This window comes from Dendroctonus ponderosae, unplaced genomic scaffold, assembly GCF_020466585.1.
Source record: "Dendroctonus ponderosae isolate FM_Combo_2020 unplaced genomic scaffold, Dpon_F_20191213v2 Dpon_F_20191213_7, whole genome shotgun sequence".
Taxonomy (NCBI): Eukaryota; Metazoa; Arthropoda; class Insecta; order Coleoptera; family Curculionidae; genus Dendroctonus; species Dendroctonus ponderosae.
This window is the reverse complement of record NW_026018916.1, coordinates 13,052,743-13,060,099: the sequence shown is the minus strand read 5'-3', so window position 1 is coordinate 13,060,099 and position 7,357 is coordinate 13,052,743. Positions and strand designations below refer to the sequence as shown.

The 7,357-nt window shown below is 34.2% G+C and overlaps 2 protein-coding genes across 7 annotated transcripts in view; one reads left to right on the top strand and one right to left on the bottom strand.

The window, feature by feature from the left end:
* Positions 1-7,357, bottom strand: part of LOC109542356 (autophagy-related protein 16-1) — a 609,070-nt gene that overhangs the window by 465,518 nt on the left and 136,195 nt on the right. The gene's annotated exons all lie outside the window — the stretch shown is intronic.
* LOC109542360 overlaps positions 1-7,357 on the top strand; it is a 177,167-nt gene that overhangs the window by 86,488 nt on the left and 83,322 nt on the right. The window lies entirely within an intron of this gene.

The window sequence follows — 7,357 nt, the reverse complement described above, 5'->3', positions numbered from 1 at the left end:
ATTTGAGAGGATTGAAATCGAGTCTATGCTTGCTTTTTTATATCAGCACTCTTATCACACATCCCAATAAAATCGCAATAATTTGAGTCGAACTGGAAAATTAATTTTGAATTGAACATATACTTTCAGGATGAATTCGCTTTTGCTAAGAAATTGATTAATTCAAGCAATCTCGGATTGGAGAACACATCTTTCGAGTCGTATGTATAGTAGAACCATCTTTGAAGGGAAGGTCCCACTCCAAAATCGTCAGGTTTAAGAGCAATGAAGGTAGAATCATAATTTTGTGTTAAGTTTCAGCTCTATTACTTGAAAGTTGTCACAAATAAATTATTATTGTTTTTTTCTCGTTTTATCAAAAATTTATCTTAAAGAGAAAATAATTGAAAAAAAAAATTATTGGTTAACAACATGCCACGTCGGTCATTTTTCTTCAAAAATGTTCCCTAACCACAAAATTGAACCATCATATTCAAAAATTAAAACAGGGTAAACTGTCTTATTTTCGTCAAAAAAAAACATAAATCAAACCAATTCAGTGGTTTTAATCGAATTGCTAGTTTTCAAATATTTATTATAAATAGATGTGACTTGATAATTTTCTATATATTCTGATAAAGATATGGAGTTTTAGAAACGTCTTCAAAATTATTAGTCATTAATTTAGAAAAAAATGGTGATAGTGGGAATATGTCACAAACATTCAAACCCTATTATTGGCACTAACCATAACATCAAATAAATTAAAATGCGTAGTTCAGGAATTATTATTAATAATTCGATAGCGGCATAGCATGAGGAAGCTAAATTAAAAGGAACTACATACAGGGTGAGCTTTTTTCGGTGACTAGTTCAGGGACCTTGGAAACTACAGCAGATACAACGAAGCTTAAATAGACAAAGAATTGTAGTTTTAAATGTTCTACTCGAAACTAGTTTTATTTTTCTAAAATGGGACAGGTGTCAGGAGACATGTGATAAAAATGGATTAATGACAGATTTTTAAATTACTCCTAGTTTCGTTAATATTAATCTAACAGGAAAAATGGCATCATACATTAACTGTCATTTTTTATATACGATGCAAACTTGAGTTTTTTTTTAATAGCAACAAAATTTGATTATTTCTTTGCTGAAAAGCGCAATTTATTACGATTTCAATCATATATCACATCATTAGAATTTTTCGAAAATATCAAGATCAAAATATCAAAATATAAGTATCTGCGAGCGATTTTTACTTCCTCAATTCAGTTGATCGAAGCTAGCCATGGAAAAGAGTATAAGGCAGGCAGCAGTGTTTTCATAAAAACAAGGAATAACCACACCTTTCAACCATTTGACATTCAAGTTTAAGTTCAAGTAAGTTAGAAATTTAAGTTAGTTTTATTGTAAAAATGGATTCTTTCAATGAAGAAAAGTGGATCTTGATTGAAACCTACATTTGATGTCATAAAAATGCTGGACGGTGCCTCTGATTAGTATTTTGACAGGTATTTTGACCGTCGTCAGCCGTTCTTGAAAACATTGGAAACATTATCCGTCAATTTGGGCACCTATGGAAGTTTTACACAGCCAAGAAATGAAGATAAAGTAATCAATGAAGCTGTGGTTAAGTGTGAGAAGATGAAGAAGTGAGGTTAATGTCTTGCCAGAATCCAGAATCCAAGCAGAGCGAATGCAACGGAATCCGAGACTTCCCACAGCACCGTGATGAGAGTTTAAAAAATTACACAAATGTCATCCGTATAAATTATCGGTATCCCAAACTTTACATCCAGGGGACGATGAGCTGCGTATAAATTTTTGTGCATGGTGCCGAAACAAATGCCAACAAGGCATCCAATTCTCTTATAAAATGGACCGATCAAACTCGATTTACAAATTGTGGTGTAACAAAATGAACATATTTGGAATCAAACAAATCCCCACCACTTTGAGCAAGGAAGACCACAAATAAAATTTAGATTTAACATTTGGTGCGGAATTGCGCGTTAAAAAAATTCTTGGTGCACCTTAAATCGAAGTCGGTATCTTCAACTCCTTCGAAATGGTCTATATATTATGTTGGACGACTTAAATTTAGAAACACGGCGTAATGTGGTAATGGTTTCAACATAATGGAGCCCCTCCGCATAATTTTGCCCAAGTGCGGGCTCAGCTAGACGAAGGATTTTCCGGCGCTAGGATTGGAGGAAACGGTCCTATTGTGTGGCCACATCAATCACCGCATCTTTCAGTTTTGAATTTTTCTTGTGGGAAGCCGTATAAAACACAGTATGTAAAAACAAATATGGAAATTTAAATGAGCTTTAAGAAGCTCTAGTTAGAACATTTGAAAATATTGACGGTCGGTCAGTTAGAAAATGAACTTATTCAGTTTTAAAGCCCTGCAATGTGTGCATTAGTAATAATGGTGGACTTTTTGAAAATATTTTGCAATAAAAGTTATAGTTTCTAGCGTTTAATTTCTATGGGTTTCTGTCTTAATGAAAATAAGGTTATTACCGATTTTAAGGCACTTGTCAAAATAAATAATGACGTATGTTGTTATTATTTGTTACTATGGAAACAATGCCTTATATTATTTTCCATGGCTAACTCCGATCATCTACATTAAAAAAGTAAAAATCATTCTCAAATACTTCGTTTTCGAAAAAACCTAATGATGTAATATATCACTGCAATCGTAATAAAATGCTCTATTTAATAAATGCATTACCAAATATGGCTTCAATTAAAAAAAAAACAAGTTTATGTCATAGGTCAAAAATGAGTTTTTGTATAAATATTTTGTCATTTTCTGTTTAATGTTTTTCTGTCAGATTGACACTGACTGAACTAAAAGTCTGTCATAAATTAGTTTTCTTCAAATATCTCGTGACATCTGTCAAATTTTAAAAAAGGAAATTACTTTCGAGTAGAGCATTCAAAAGTGAAATTCTCTGTTCATTTAGCATTTTTCGTACCTGCTGTAGTTTCCAAGACTCCTGTAATAATTATCGAAAAAAATTCACTCAGTAAATGCTAAATAACCATAATTGGTTCTACGCAGCATTGCAATCCAGTATGTCTGCAAAGAAAGGTCAGTGTTGTTTCACTTGTGCACTTGACCGAACATAAATGACTAATGTTCAGTGCCAGACCGGCACACCAGACATCACTTGCTTTTACTTTTGAGCTAATACCGTGTACTGTCTAGCTTTTATGTGGACGACCGTGAGTTGAGTCAGTTAAGCTCGTTTGTTATTATGCTGTTGGACTATTATTGTTATTTTGTGTAATATAATTATTATTTTCACCACGTAGAAGTTTACGTTTTCATTATTGAAATTAATCGAAAAAACTGTTTAACTTATAGTTTTAGAGTCAGTTCTCGATTGCATGTACTTTTAATTATATTTCTATGTTGATGGTGTCTATCGGATACCCAAGATAACTAGTCTGATTAAAAGCAATGCGAAGGATACTGCGTACGTTGGCATGGGGACAAAATTCCTTAGAAGGAATGTACCTACCATCTTCTATTGATGGTTATGATAAACTTGAGGTGCGCATGCATCAAGTTAACTTGCAAAATTGAAATCGATTGAGAAAATCGAAGGTCATAAGCGTTTGAACGTCGAAAAGACGGTTTTTCAACACAAATGTTATCAATGTTTTCTTTGTCGATTTAAGGTCGCAATTTGTTGCGTTGCGAAACAGCCTCTGTATGTAAAAATTTTTAGCATAACTGTTAATATCGGGCCGATTTGGAAATTTGTTGAAAAATGTACGATTTTCTATGAAAACTGCATTTGGATCAAAAACGTGGAAGTTGTGATGGTGTAAATGTCAAAAAGACGATTTTCTGAACAAAATATTCCAAATTTTTGTTTCGATGAACTGTTTTTCAAAATATAATATCCGATTGTTAAAGGATTCAATTGTTTTGGCGCACACGCAGTTTGCCGCAAAACGGGTTTCCAATCTGGATTAAGGGCCCTATATATATATACCTCTTCTTTCCTATTAAAATTGGTGTATGTTTAAAGATCTCAATGGCCTCTATGTAAAAATGTGATATGGGACACACACATCCTCCCACCCCAGAACTAGGCTCATGAAACGCAGCGCTGGAAATCGGGTTTTATCAAATCATTTTCAACAACTCATTGTGCTGTTTGCCATCGCCGTAGACTGACCAGTTTTACTTGCATTAATGCATATATTTTGAACACACCTTTCATTAATTTAGGCTATTTCGACACCATGGATATGTAACCCAAAGCATGCCCACCTTTTTTGAGACACCTTATATACAGGGTGATTCAAAATTGGCGTAATTCCTCTGGAAGTGTTGTCTGGCGCTGTTATAGGAGTACAGAAAAAATAGTAAAGGAAATTAATTGTTATTAAAAACTGAGTCATTTGCAAAAATCTATATCAGAAATACGGCAGCAATGTTGTTCAAGGTAATCTGCCTAATTAACATTGCGCAAGTACCTGTGGCTTCGTAATTATTAAAAACTTCGGTAACTATGGAATTATACAGAGAGACAATAAGATAGACAAGGATAAACGGTAAATTCACCACGATTTGTTGACTGCGGAACGTACTTTCGAAATATCAACCTGTTCTCATAACCTCGAATGTTTGTAAATAAACCATACAACGCTAAACATTTGAATGATAAACTCCAAACAAGCTAGTGCCTGTGTAATCTCCTTACTATCTACTCTTAACAAGTAGCTTCTCGTATTCCTCCTCCATTTGTATCTCCTTGTGCTATGTGTATCGTACAAACGTGGTAGGAGTGGTCCTTCCTCGGTATTTATTTGGTGCTTGGGAAAGTGTCAGTTATTGTGCTCTGAGTGCCCCTGGAAGGCCCTAATTCAGTTATGTCCAATACTTGTTCCTCTGTGCCTGGAACCCGAAAATGGATTGTCGTCCACTATCTTCCTGGAACCACTCTCCTCGTCCTTTGTTGGCGGTAGTTCTTTCAGCTTCTGCTAAGTTACTGTGGTATTTCCCCTGAACTAATCGCATATCAGCAAATTCGTGAAAGGAAATTCAAAGTAAGTCACACTTTGACAAATTATTGTTATTATTGACAAGGGCTGTCCACCTGTAACTATCTGTTAATGACAAAAAACATCATTGCCGTTGTGCCCTTTCGGCAAAAAACTGTAGAAGATAACTTTTTTGATATTAAACATTTTCGTAATTTCAAGCAAAGATCGTAATTTTTCTTTTCGAATGCTTAAGTATTCCGATATGCTACTAATTAAACATGGAACAATTTCAAAATAATGCTTAATAACAAAGTTGAAATTCAATCTTCAACTGTTAATATCTTCTAGAAATTTTCGAAAAAAAATTTCCAATATTTTTCTCGTGCTCCCCAAGGAAACCTCTAACACCCCTTAAAAGGAATGACGCCAATTTTGAATCAGCCTGTATGTTCCGCAGTCTCAAATGTGGACAGAATTGACCGGATATTTATTTATAAAGAATGCTTAATAACGGAGTTTTTAGGTAACTGAACATTTTTGGGATTTAAATTAAATACCCTCAAGATGTTCTTCGTGCACTCCGATTAAGGCCGAGTAACCCCCGGCAAGACAACACCAATTTTGAAACACTGTGTATATGTAATATCTATTGAAATTTGCATGAAGTATTATTTGCAATTTTGTATCGGTAAGAAAGACTTTTAACGCCTTTTGCCTTGTATTTGCTGGAATCGCAGTGTAATATATGCTTTAAACTTGTTATTCAGGTGAATTAATTTGTTTTTTTTTTCGAAGTAATTTAGCTCACGTCAGTAGTGGCTCTAAATAATGCCATCTTGCTTAATTGGTAGATATCTCGTTCGAACAGGATATTGGATCGAATTTGCATTGGATTATTTTATTGGCTGCCTATTTATGGATTCGTGCCGATTTGGTATTTCGACTTCGTAATTGCTAACTGCTCTCTTAAAAAGTTTAAATGATATTTCCGGGTATGAAGTTTCCGTGGTGTATATTTCAAGTCAATACGAGAGAAAAGTTCTATGTGTTTAATGTTAGAAACTAATAGGAAAAATTAGAGAAACTTTTTTGTTTGAGATGTCAAGTACTTCTCTATTAAGAAGCTGGAATAGTTCGTCATATTTTGAGGCACTGCGAAAATAACCAATTACCGTCGTCTACCAGTAGGACAAAAGTATGAAAGCGGCAGTTCTTCAATCGTTTTGCTGCACTAAATATTGGTCTGTGCTATCCAGTTCTGAAAATCCGAAATCGGTCCTGATACTGACTCTTGTTGATTATTATGATCAAGTTGATATTTTTAATATACAAATGTATAACAGCAATGAGGTCAATTATCTTCTTCTATCAACTTCTACATTTTCAATTTGACGCCATCCTTGTTGGCGTGGGGTACGGATGGGACATCGATCCTATAACATCGATGCTAGCCATCGATGTTGACATGGAAAGGTAATATCGATGTTACGGAAATATCCAAGGCAGAACATCGATCTTTGACTACATCGATGTTCTGATAGTTTGCCGTTGCATACAAATTTCAAATTGATTAACTTAAAGTTAAATCATTTTATTCAACTTATAGTTGCCACACTTTTCGGTCAACAAAAAAGCCTTCTTTCGGGTGCAGCTGGAAATGGGCCGCTATGGCGCGGTATCGTTTGTATCGGCACAATCAAAGAGTTAGCCGAAAATGTTTTTATCTAGTATCAACATCCGATGTTGTTATTTCAGAATCTAACACCGATGTTTTATCAATGTCCTAAATTTCTAACACCGATGGTAAAAATATCGAACATCGATGTTTTTATCCCATTCCTAGCGTGGGGTATTAAGCTGGTGCTTAAATTTAGCTTCCGCTTGTGATGGGAACCATCGACTAAAAACTATCGATTAATTTGAATAATTCGAAAGCAATGTTTTCGTAGTAGGTTAGTAGTTAGTAAGTAGTTAATAAGTTAATTGTAAATGTAATTCATTTCAGTTGTTCTATAGATTTATTTTATAACTATTATTAAGTATATATTATATACAGGGTTGCTCATTAGTGCGTCAAAGTGCGATATCTCAGTAAATATGAAGTTTACAAGAAAATTCGTCCAACGAAAGTTTTTCACGTTTAAAAGGTCCACATTCTAAAATTACTTTCCAATATACAGGGTGCATCGTAAACATAAACGTGTGGTAGTTACCAACTCTGGTTTTTTAAATGAAACCCCCCCTTTTTTTTGTTATTTTCAGATTGGCCGTTGAATTTTAATTTATGTTTGTTTCAACCGTTTTACCTGAAAAATTTACGATTTCCGAGTTATTCGTAAAAATGTGAAAGTTTTGACAGCTA